An 11782-nucleotide genomic window follows, 5' to 3' on the forward strand; every position below is an offset into this window, starting at 1 on the left:
AGAGGGTGTGCCTAAAGCCAAAGAAGAGAACTCTGCGCCATCGGAGAAGCGCGCAAGTTAAGCCTGGCGACGTGATCCAACTACGAAAAAGGAGGGACATTTGGTGACACCTCCAAGAAGGGACACGGCGTCAAGGACGTCGTAGTCACCCGCAGCGGCCAAGGCCTTGCACAGCTTTCGCTGATGTCCCCCCAGAACCCGAGGCCAGTCACCACCATGAGACCGCAGAGTGGGAAACAGAGCCAGCACCACCGGCAACACTATAACCAGTCTTGCCAGCCTAGGGGACGCAGTGACCTAGACCCCGGGTCAACTACGCCAAGCTCAACGCCGACACCAGCCGCGCACCGCCAAAATTGCCGCAGCAACCATAGCATGTACAGCCCGTCCATGCCGCCTCGGAGCAGCCCCTACCGTCCATGGCGAAGCACAGTGCCCCGCCAAGCATATGGTGTGAGGCGGCGACAAGAGCCAGATGCTAACACCGCCACCACCACATTGCCCGCGCGCGACCGCGGCTGGCAACCAGCAAGCATCAACAAGCGCCACCCACCCTTGGAGCAGCGTCGCACCACTGCCCGGAGCCCCTGCCCCGGCAGCCAAGACACAGTCCCAACTGTGCCTGAGGCGACACAGACCCAACCGTGCCGCCAGCCTGACTCCACCAACACAGGGACCAGCAGCCTGAGCCAGAAGCTTAGCCCGAGCAAATCCAGGCCCGACACCACCACCACGGCGGGAGGGCGGCGCCAGATCTGCAGGGGTCGGCGGCTACGGTCGATTCCGGCCAGAGACGATGCCGGGGCCCGTCACCACGATAGGGCGGCGCCGAAGCTGCACCGGGAGCCCGCAGCAGGCCTGGGCCACAGGAGACGACGCGGAGGAGCGGCGAGGGGCCCAGCGCTGCGCTGACCTCCATCCCGCAGCGAGGAGGGCCACGAGACCAGATCCCCGCCGCCCCCATCACAGGCGCAGCACGGCCTTTGCCGGCGGCGGCCTCCAGGGGCGACGATGCGGGGAGGGAGGGGAGGGGGGTGGCGGCGCTGGGGGGTGGGGGGTGGGGGGGCGGCGCCCCCTGGGTCGCCTGGAGGAGACGACGCGAGGGCGTTTTTTCTCTCGACTCGTCTGCCGGCCCATACTCCCACGTAGTCTCTCATCCTCTCTCTCCCACACCGCACACAAGCACGCGGCCTGCCCCGTTAGCGATTCCCCTGCCGCCGCCGTGCCGCCGTCTTCCACGGCCGCTCCCGGCCCTCTCCATCGCCGCCGTTAGTCGATGCTGGTTTGCGCCACCGTCCGCTGCAATCTCCACCGTCGCGATTTGATCCTCAAGGTCCCTCTCGCTCGCCCACGACCCTGTTGTGATGTCGCCCGCCTCCCTGGGAACCCTAGCCCCCACTCAACCGCCCGTCTCTGTGCGGCGGGATCAATCTCCGACTCCACGGCGCCGCTCACCATGGAGACGTTATGTCGCGGCCCTGCCTCCAACCAACCGCCGCGGCTCCGCCACCAATCCGTGGTGGTCCCCTCACCCGTGAAGCTGCCTAAGTCTGTCTTCACCACCGTCGACCAGCTCAAGCCGGTCACGCAGGGCAACAACCTCGCTGCGCACGTCCTCTCGGCAAGCCCTCTCCCCCAGCCGCTGCACCCTGGTGAGTGCCTTGTCAGGGACCACACAATCTGCCTTTTAGTTGCGATTGTTTGTGCCACACATCCCACATTACTTTGCTCCATCAACCCATCGTGTTGCCATCTTTTGTGATAATGCATCTGCTCATTTCCTTGCAAATCTCACCTACAAACATGGTCTGATGCTCTGTCACGAACACAGAATCCCAATGAAGCATTGTACTCTCAACTCCAATGGCCGGCAATTTTTGCAACATACTGTTCTAGTTAAGCCCAGCCACCTGCAGTAGGACTGACAAACATGATCACCAAACCTACCTGCTGTAGCTCAATTTGTTCTTTTGAGATAGAGATAAATTCTCAATTAGAAGGTTAGTTTTCGCCAGCCTATATATGGATTAATCATTGGGACCATGTTGGTTGATAGTTTGTCTTATTTTTCATAATAAATAATTTTGAGTGGTTTTCAATGATCCAAGGATCTGTTCTTCATTTAGGTTTAATGATGTTGTCATACAAAGTTTGAAATATCAAAATGTAATCAATGACTGCTTAAACTAGTAGTTGATACACTTGTCAATTATTATCATGACGTAGTTTTCAATTCAATGTAATGTTTTTGATCTGAAGCTTGATTCCTACAAACTCTTTTGTGTAGTTCTATGTAGGAATGGATAAATCAGCTGTTGTATAGCATGTTATGAAACCTCCTGTGTTGGTTTATATACTGAATTCATTGGCCTAATATACACGTCCAAATTTATATGGCCATGTTTTAGTCCTACCTTCAATGCTCCCATGCACAGTTTTTTCAACTTTCGAGTTATCCTATCCCAAAAGAGTATGTATACTTTTATACACAATTCACTGTAGGAATGAATAATCTAGCTATTGTGCAGTCTGATATAATATCTCCTGCGCTGCGTTACGTACTGAATTCCGCAGCTTAATTAACGCGCCTAATTTATATGTCCCTCCTTTACTTTTTCTGTTAATTATCACATGCACACAGGTCTGCCTAACTTTGAGTTATTCTAATCCAAAATAAACTGCGCTGGGGTTTCTCGGTAAGTTTATTCAACTTTGCGCTGTTCATATGACTCTAAATCCTCTTCCAAATGATTGAAATTTTGTCCTGCTGCTATCTTACGGTAAGGCATTAGTGCAAATAGATGAAATGTCTCATCCTGACTAGTGACATCTATAAAGAACATCTAAATTTAACAGAAGATAAAAATTCGTTATACAATGCATACTCTGGTTTGCCTGTTTAGATATTATTAGGTCAAATATCTTTTAAATATTCCAAGAATAGTTAAATAAAAATGAGTCTACACTTTGAACTGCAAGATGGATAGCCTAATTAACCTGGGCACCTCAACTTAGGTTAGGCTAGATATGAAACACAACAGAAACAAATCGGTAACCAAAATGTAAAGGAGAGAAAAACAGGTGAACAAATTACAAAAGAGTAAATTAAGATTCTAGCACATGGTTCGATGATTTCCATGCGTACTATGCGACACAGTGATATCCAACTAGGGATTACCACTATCTTGATTAGTGGTGTCCATTAGCATTATATATGTTCATGTTTTCTGTATACGTATCTATACCGTGATTCTGAATCTGTGGTAGACATCATGTATAGGATATGGCTTGAGCGCCCCTATCTGCTCTGATCGCTCCCTTATTGGTGGATTTGCCATCTATATGTCAATAGTATTCTTCCCTAGAGTGAGTTGTAGGTCTTGTATAATACAAGTAGTTGATTGGTTAATTGCAATGATTGTAGTGGCTCATATTATTTGAAGTTGAATATCTTTCTGCTACACTGTCCAGTATTTTCTCTATATTGCATTGCTATGCTACGAGATAAATAAAGCATAGCTGTGTCTTGCTTGAAAATTGATGCTAGAATTAATTAATTCTTAGAGATTGTTTGAAGTCCTTTTTCTTTTGTTCAGATAGTCAGAGTAGTCGTTTGCTTTTACTCTTGCATAATTTGGATTTTCAGTAGACAACATATGATTCTTATTAGTTCTTTTCTAATTTTAGAAACCTATAATATAATTAGGCTTGACATCAGTTTTTGCCTACTAGTGTTTAAAAAAAATCGCAGAGTTCTTTCTTTTATATTTCGCAGAGTTCATTTTACAAAGCATCGTTGAAATACATTTTTCGCGCCAGCTAAACCTGTTGTGTGGGTTGGCGATCTTTCTAGTTGTTTGCTTTAAATGTAATGGACTGAAACTGTAGATGATTCCTCAACTGAAGAATGTAAAGCCTCATTCAGCTCGTTTGCTTTGGCATCTCACTGCTATATCTTAATGCAAATGTTCTTGAGTTGTAATCCAGATGTTCTTGAGTTATACTAACAATACTTCATATAGCAAATCATGGCTGCCCTGACACGAAGGCACGGCCACAAAAGGGAAATGTATAGGTAATAGGCTCTATCTTATCTCCTGAGAACCATCTTCTTCATGTTATTTCACTATATTTATTGCTTCACATGTGTTTCTTATCTGCTTAGTTATCGCTGCAGAGTTGGCATTTTTTTTTGTTAGATATGCCTTTTGAAAATCCTATTTCGATCATGGAAATTGTGCTATCATGTTTACTTAGTCTACAGAAGATTTAAGCTCACATCGTCTACGTTTTTTTTTTGTTATTTGGCAAATTTTTAGTGCTCCCTGTTTATATTTGAAAAAAATGGATTTCTAACAGAGTAGTATGTATTGTATTGTATTTGTCTAACCAGCTTTTACGTATATTACCGTGTTGGACTTACTACAATTGTTCAAATTTACTGTCAATTTCTGAAATTTGGGTTGCTTATATGACAGATTAGTCAAGGTTGGCTGTTAGTGCTCCAAAATTTGAACATCACTTTTTGGATCCTGCTACCCCTCTCCTCTCCAACCTGTGGTACTCCAGAAAGTAATCTTATCTTATTGTTATTGCTAGCTGAAGATGTGCAGTTTAATTCCAGCAGTTCCTAACATCACCTTTTGGATCCTGTTAGTACCTTTTCTTCCAAGTTTAGTGCAGATGTTTTTCCGTACATGACTACGTGAAACCGAGGTATAATTCATGCAATCTAGAAAACGTTTGCGTCGTTGTATTTCAAAGTATGACTGACAGTGTAGTTTTCAGTTGAATTACATAGGAAACATCATAATGATGTTAGCCTTTTATTGATGTTGAACACTATACCGGGTGTTACCTTTGTTTGCTTTATCTTATGGCAAAATAGTATTTGTACGACCATGTTCATGAAAAGTTAATACATTGCTTGATTCTATTTAAAGTTCTTCATTCTCCTGTCTATTTCATATTCAGTGTTTCCTGGTAATCCTGCATGAGTATTGTCACTTTCCATATTGACTTTGTAGACTATGTACGCACATTTTCGTTGATGCTGAATTTGTTACCTATGTACTGTGCAATAGCCAGTTCACTTCTTTGGCTTATATGTCTTTTGTTTGCTTCCATACATGCAGAGTGATGGAGGCAATCTTCAATGTAGAGTGGTGGAGGCACCGTGAGCAGTACCCTCATAGTCGAGGGTGTCATGGTTGCCTCCTACATATGTCCAGTGATTGGTTTTCACCGGTGTTTACATATTGTTATTGTTACTACTGTGAACATTACTATTGCGTTCAACTTCTTTACAGTTCAGATTCGGATTTGTAATTTACTATTGTTGGCAACTTCTTTAAGTTGATGTGAAGTCGTTGTTGCACAAGATCATGTGACCATCTTATTGTGAAGTATGTATTGCTTCATTGGATGTGAATTATTGATATTGTTGTTACGGCTGCAAATTATAGATTTTAATGTGAAAACATGCTATTTTTAGGGGGTAATTTTCCGAAGTGCGTCTAAAGATGTATATAGGCAATTTTTCAAAATGCGGCTAAAAATATATAGAGGCACTATGCCAAAGTGCGGCTAAAAATATATAGAGGCACTATGCCAAAGTGCGTTAAAGATATATAGGGGCATTTATAGAAGTGCCTTTAAAAATATATAGGAGCATTTAAAGAAGTGCCTCTAAAAATTTATAAAGGCAACTACAAAAGTGCCTCTAAAAATACTATTTTTAGAGGCATTTTTTCAAAATACGGCTATAATTTTTAGCAACATATTTTAATTAGGCATTTTTTAAGTGACTCTAAAAATAATTAGAGGCACTTTTACTATTTTTATGGATACTTTAGAAAAGTGCCCCTAAAAATAAGCTCTCCCCCTAGTGCTGATTCTGGGTTAGAGTGCTGGTGCTAGAGTATATTTTTCCTCTCGCTTTTGAACCTTAAATAGAAATCAATGGATCAAAGGACAGGTCTCCTTTAGGCATCACGTATCCATTATAAGATTACTTAAGCAGGCCTTTAAACAATAATCATAGTGGTATCCATGGCACTAGCTCTACATCTATCCATCTAACTGCAAAAATGGCTTCTGCTTTTGGTTTTGCTTTGAGATTCCAGAGCAGTTGTGTGATAAAAATAACATTTTTCTAAAAAAAAATCACAGAATGATCCTCTGATCAAACTATTTTACCGGACTACCCCTTTTGTGTGGCGTCCTTGTCATCGGCGCCACACTTATCTATGTGGCGCCCATGCGAACGGCGCCACGTCGGTATGGATGTGTGGCTCCGTTCGCATGGGCGCCACACATCCACTTACGTGGCAGGACGTTCCGAAGGGCCCAACCCTGCCACACTTCTCTCTCTGTTTCTTTACTCAAGAAGAAGGCCGCCGGCAGTTCCTCTCTCTCCCCCTCCAAATCCGTACCCAAATCTCTTGTATTTCTCTAGATCTGTCTGTGGAGATCGTTCCCAACCCGTTCCTTGAGGTAATCTCCTCTATTCCCCTTCTTTTCATCCAATGAACTGATGGATTTGGTTGGATCTACATGTGAAACCCTAAGTTGATTTGAGGGTGGATCTAGATTTGGTTGGAACTTAGGGTTTGTTAAAGTAAGACAAGTGGTAGGGCTAGGTTGTATGTGCAGAAACCCTAGGTTGATTTGTGTTGATTATGGCTAACTAATGAACACATGTATGTATGTGTTGTTCACATTATGCTAGGGGGATGGAAAGAATTTTCATGTTCATCATGTGGACAAGGATGATTTTTTTAAGGGAAACCTAGAGCCGGACCTGGAAGAGGTTGAATTGGTGTTTGACCGTAGTCCTAGCTTTGCCGAGGTGGTAGCACAAGTGAGGATTGAGTTGAATTGGAATGAGCGAAATGATGGTGTTGACCTAGAGGGAAGACATAATGTGGGGTTTGGAATGCACACCCGTTGGAAGACAATGCGTATCAATTATGAGCAACATTGGTCCGTTTACAAGGAGACGGTGGCTGAGTCACAAGACAAGGCTCTGGAGTTGTTTGCAACCAAGACGGTTGATGCTCATATCGAGCTTGACCTTAACCGGCGCTCCTCCCCCGTTGATGCTAGGAGTCCACCACCCATGAGCCAACAAGAAGCCACCAAATCTCCCATTGTCCAATCTCCCATTGCCCAAGATACACCGTTGGAGAAGGAGTATGACGAGCATGACGATGGTGATATTGGTTTCGAGATGAATTACAACAATGTCGGTGATTTGGATGCATATTTAACGCAAGAGGACATGTACCACTCCATTCCTTATTCCCGATGCTATGACTCGGACTCGGATGATGATGGACCCGATGAAGAAGTTGATGAGGATGGCTTGACGGCTAAGGAAGCCGAAAGAGCCGACATCTTCAAGAAGGTAATTGGACGGGATATTCGGATATCATTGTTCCGTGATGTTAGTCTTGCGGATGGAGCCGTGGTTGATGGTGGCAAAAATTTACTTCTTGGAGCTAGGCCAATTTCCAAGAGAGATGTGGATGCGAGGACGGCTATGATCTTTAAAGGGCTCACGTTTGATACCTTCTTAGAATTCAAGGTATGGTTGAAGGAGATCTCGATTAAGCATCATCGCCCTTACACCGTTGTTCACTCGGACTTGAACATGCGATACACGCTAAAATGTGTAGATAAAAGGTGCCCATGGGTTGTCCGTGCAAGACCTTTCAAAAAAAAGACCCTCTTGGCAGATAACAAGTCACTAGTAGGAAAACCCTTATAGTGAAGTTTTGCTGGCTGGCGCCCGTGGTTTTTTCCCCTTCTGTGTTGGAAGGGGTTTTCCACGTTAAATCTTGTGTCCCCTGCGTGTGTTCTTGTTTCGTTCTTCGTTATTTGCTTGTCGCTTTTATAACAAGTGGTATCAGAGCCTGTGTTTCAATCTAGGGTTTTGTGACATGTCTTCCTTGAAGTTCGATCTACCGCAGCTGGATTACACCACGAGATTTTCTCTGTGGCAAGTGAAGATGAGGGCGATACTTACCCAATCTTCTGATCTGGATGAAGCTCTTGATGGTTTTGGCAAGAAAGATGCCAAGACCTGGACAGACGATGAAAAGAGGAAAGACCGTAAGGCTTTTTCATTAATTCAGCTTCATCTATCCAACAATATCTTGCAGGAAGTGCTGGCTGAGAAATCCGCAGCGGCGCTGTGGTTGAAACTGGAATCGATCTGCATGTCCAAAGATCTAACCAGTAAGATGCACGTGAAGATGAAGTTGTTCTCGCACAAGCTGCAAGAAGGTGCGTCAATGATGAATCACCTATCGATCTTTAAAGAGATCGTTTCTGATTTGCTATCCATGGAGGTAAAATATGATGAGGATCTAGCTCTTATACTGTTAGTCTCGTTGCCTAATTCTTTTGCGAATTTTCGAGACACCTTGTTATACAGTCGTGATGAACTAACCCTTGCCGAAGTTTATGAGGCCCTCCAGCAGAGGGAAAAGATGAAATCTATGGTGCAGGCAGAGGGTTCGTCATCTAAGGCAGAAGCACTGCAGGTCCGAGGCAGGACCGAGAACAGAAAAACAACTACAACAACTACAACAGAGATAAGAGCAAGACCGACAGAGGTCGCTGATGTCTACGCCCCCCTCCTTTTCCTGTAGACAGTGTTGGGCCTCCAAGAGCAGAGGTTTGTAGGACAGCAGCAAGTTTTCCCTTAAGTGGATCACCCAAGGTTTATCGAACTCAGGGAGGAAGAGGTCAAAGATATCCCTCTCATGCAACCCTGCAACCACAAAGCAAGAAGTCTCTTGTGTCCCCAACACACCTAATAGGTGCACTAGTTCGGCGAAGAGATAGTGAAATACAGGTGGTATGAATAAGCAGTAGCAACGGCACCAGAAAAGTGCTTTGCCCAGGACAGTAAACAAGCAGTAGTAACGCAGCAGTAGTAACACAGTAAAACAGTAAACAAGCAACGATAGCAGTATTTAGGAACAAGGCCTAGGGATCATACTTTCACTAGTGGACACTCTCAACATTGATCACATAACAGAATAGATAAATGCATACTCTACACTCTTGTTGGATGATGAACACCATTGCGTAGGATTACACGAACCCTCAATGCCGGAGTTAACAAGCTCCACAATTCAATGTTCATATTTAAATAACCTTAGAGTGCATGAAAGATCAACACGACTAAACCAAGTACTAACATAGCATGCACACTGTCACCTTCACACTATGTAGGAGGAATAGATCACATCAATACCATCATAGCAATAGTTAACTTCATAATCTACAAGAGATCATAATCATAGCCTACGCCAAGTACTAACACGGATGCACACACTGTCACCATTACACCGTGCAGGAGGAATAAACTACTTTAATAACATCACTAGAGTAGCACATAGATAAATTGTGATACAAAACACATTGCAATCATAAAGAGATATAAATAAGCACTTCACTATGCCATTCATAACAGTGAATAAGTATTCTGTGAAATATAGCCTAAGAGACCCACACGGTGCACACACTGTCACCTTTACACACGTGGGACAAGGAGTCTCCGGAGATCACATAAGTAAAATTCACTTGACTAGCATAACGACATCTAGATTACAAGCATCATCATATGAATCTCAATCATGTAAGGCAGCTCATGAGATCATTGTATTGAAGTACATAGGAGAGAGATGAACCACATAGCTACCGGTACAGCCCCGAGCCTCGATGGAGAACTACTCCCTCCTCATGGGAGACAGCAGCGTTGATGAAGATGGCGGTGGTGTTGATGGAGAAGCCTTCCGGGGGCACTTCCCCGTCCCGGCGGCGTGCCGGAACAGAGACTCCTGTCCCCCAGATCTTGGCTTCGCGATGGCGGCGACTTTGGATGGTTTCTCGTACCGTAGCTTTTCCGTATCGAGGTTTTAGGTCGAGGGCCCTTAAATAGGCGAAGAGGCGGCGTCAGAAGGTCGAAGGGGCGCCGACACTATAGGGCGGCGCGGCCAGGGCCTGGGCCGCGCTTGCCTATGGTCTGGGGGCCCAGTGCCCCCTCTCTGGTGGTTCTCGTGTGTTCTGGATGTTTCCGGGCAAAATAGGAACCTGGGCGTTGATTTCGTTCGATTCCGAGAATATTTCGTTACTAGGATTTCTGAAACCAAAAACAATGACGAACAAAGAATCGGCCCTTCGGCATCTCGTCAATAGGTTAGTTCCAGAAAATGCACAAATATGACATAAAGTATGCATAAAACATGTAGATATCATCAATAATGTGGCATGGAACATAAGAAATTATCGATACGTCGGAGACGTATCAGCATCCCCAAGCTTAGTTTCTGCTCGTCCCGAGCAGGTAAACGATAAACAAAGATAATTTCTGGAGTGACATGCCATCATAACCTTGATCATACTATTTGTAAAGCATATGTAGTGAATGCAGCGATCAAAACAATGTAAATGACATGAGTAAACAAGTGAATCATATAGCAAAGACTTTTCATGAATAGTACTTCAAGACAAGCATCAATGAGTCTTGCATAAGAGTTAACTCATAAAGCAATAAATCAAAGTAAAGGTGTTGAAGCAACACAAAGGAAGATTAAGTTTCAGCGGTTGCTTTCAACTTATAACATGTATATCTCATGGATAATTGTCAACATAGAGTAATATAATAAGTGCAATATGCAAGTATGTAGGAATCAATGCACAGTTCACACAAGTGTTTGCTTCTTGAGGTGGAGAGAAATAGGTGAACTGACTCAACATAAAAGTAAAAAAGAATGGTCCTTCAAAGAGGAAAGCATCGATTGCTATATTTGTGCTAGAGCTTTTATTTTGAAAACAAGAAACAATTTTATCAACGGTAGTAATAAAGCATATGTATCATGTAAATTATATCTTACAAGTTGCAAGCCTCATGCATAGTATACTAATAGTGCCCGCACCTTGTCCTAATTAGCTTGGACTACCGGATCATCGCAATGCACATGTTTTAACCAAGTGTCACAAAGGGGTACCTCTATGACGCATGTACAAAGGTCTAAGGAGAAAGCTCGCATCGGATTTCTCGCTATTGATTATTCTCAACTTAGACATCCATACCGGGACAACATAGACAACAGATAATGGACTCCTCTTTTATGCATAAGCATGTAACAACAATTAATTTTCTCATTTGAGATTGAGGATATTGTCCAAAACTGAAACTTCCACCATGGATCATGGCTTTAGTTAGCGGCCCAATGTTCTTCTCTAACAATATGCATGCTCCAACCATTAAGGTGGTAGATCTCTCTTACTTCAGACAAGACGGACATGCATAGCAACTCACATGATATTCAACAAAGAATAGTTGATGGCGTCCCCAGAAACATGGTTATCGCACAACAAGCAACTTAATAAGAGATAAAGTGCATAAGTACATATTCAATACCACAATAGTTTTTAAGCTATTTGTCCCATGAGCTATATATTGCAAAGGTAGAGGATAGAAATTTTAAAGGTAGCACTCAAGCAATTTACTTTGGAATGTCGGAGAAATACCATGTAGTAGGTAGGTATGATGGACACAAATGGCATAGTGGTTGGCTCAAGTATTTGGATGCATGAGAAGTATTCCCTCTCGATACAAGGTTTAGGCTAGCAAGGTTATTTGAAACAAACACAAGGATGAACCGGTGCAGCAAAACTCACATAAAAGACATATTGTAAACATTATAAGACTCTACACCGTCTTCCTTGTTGTTCAAACTCTATACTAGAAATTATCTAGACC

At 43.6% G+C, this 11782-nt stretch overlaps 1 long non-coding RNA gene across 3 annotated transcripts; it reads left to right on the plus strand.

Moving 5' to 3' along the window:
• Positions 1–1139: 1139 nt before the first annotated feature.
• Positions 1140–5313, plus strand: LOC127317401 (uncharacterized). Of its 3 annotated transcripts, none has more exons than XR_011748646.1 (3): positions 1140–4075; positions 4479–4716; positions 5136–5313. It is a non-coding gene; the product is annotated as an uncharacterized lncRNA (long non-coding RNA). The 3 variants fall into 3 exon arrangements; XR_007861101.1 differs by having other exon boundaries at positions 1140–1652; positions 1832–4075; positions 4479–5313; XR_007861100.1 differs by having other exon boundaries at positions 4479–5313.
• Positions 5314–11782: the final 6469 nt, after the last annotated feature.

The sequence above is a fragment of the Lolium perenne genome, chromosome 7 (assembly GCF_019359855.2).
Source record: "Lolium perenne isolate Kyuss_39 chromosome 7, Kyuss_2.0, whole genome shotgun sequence".
NCBI classification, from domain to species: Eukaryota; Viridiplantae; Streptophyta; class Magnoliopsida; order Poales; family Poaceae; genus Lolium; species Lolium perenne.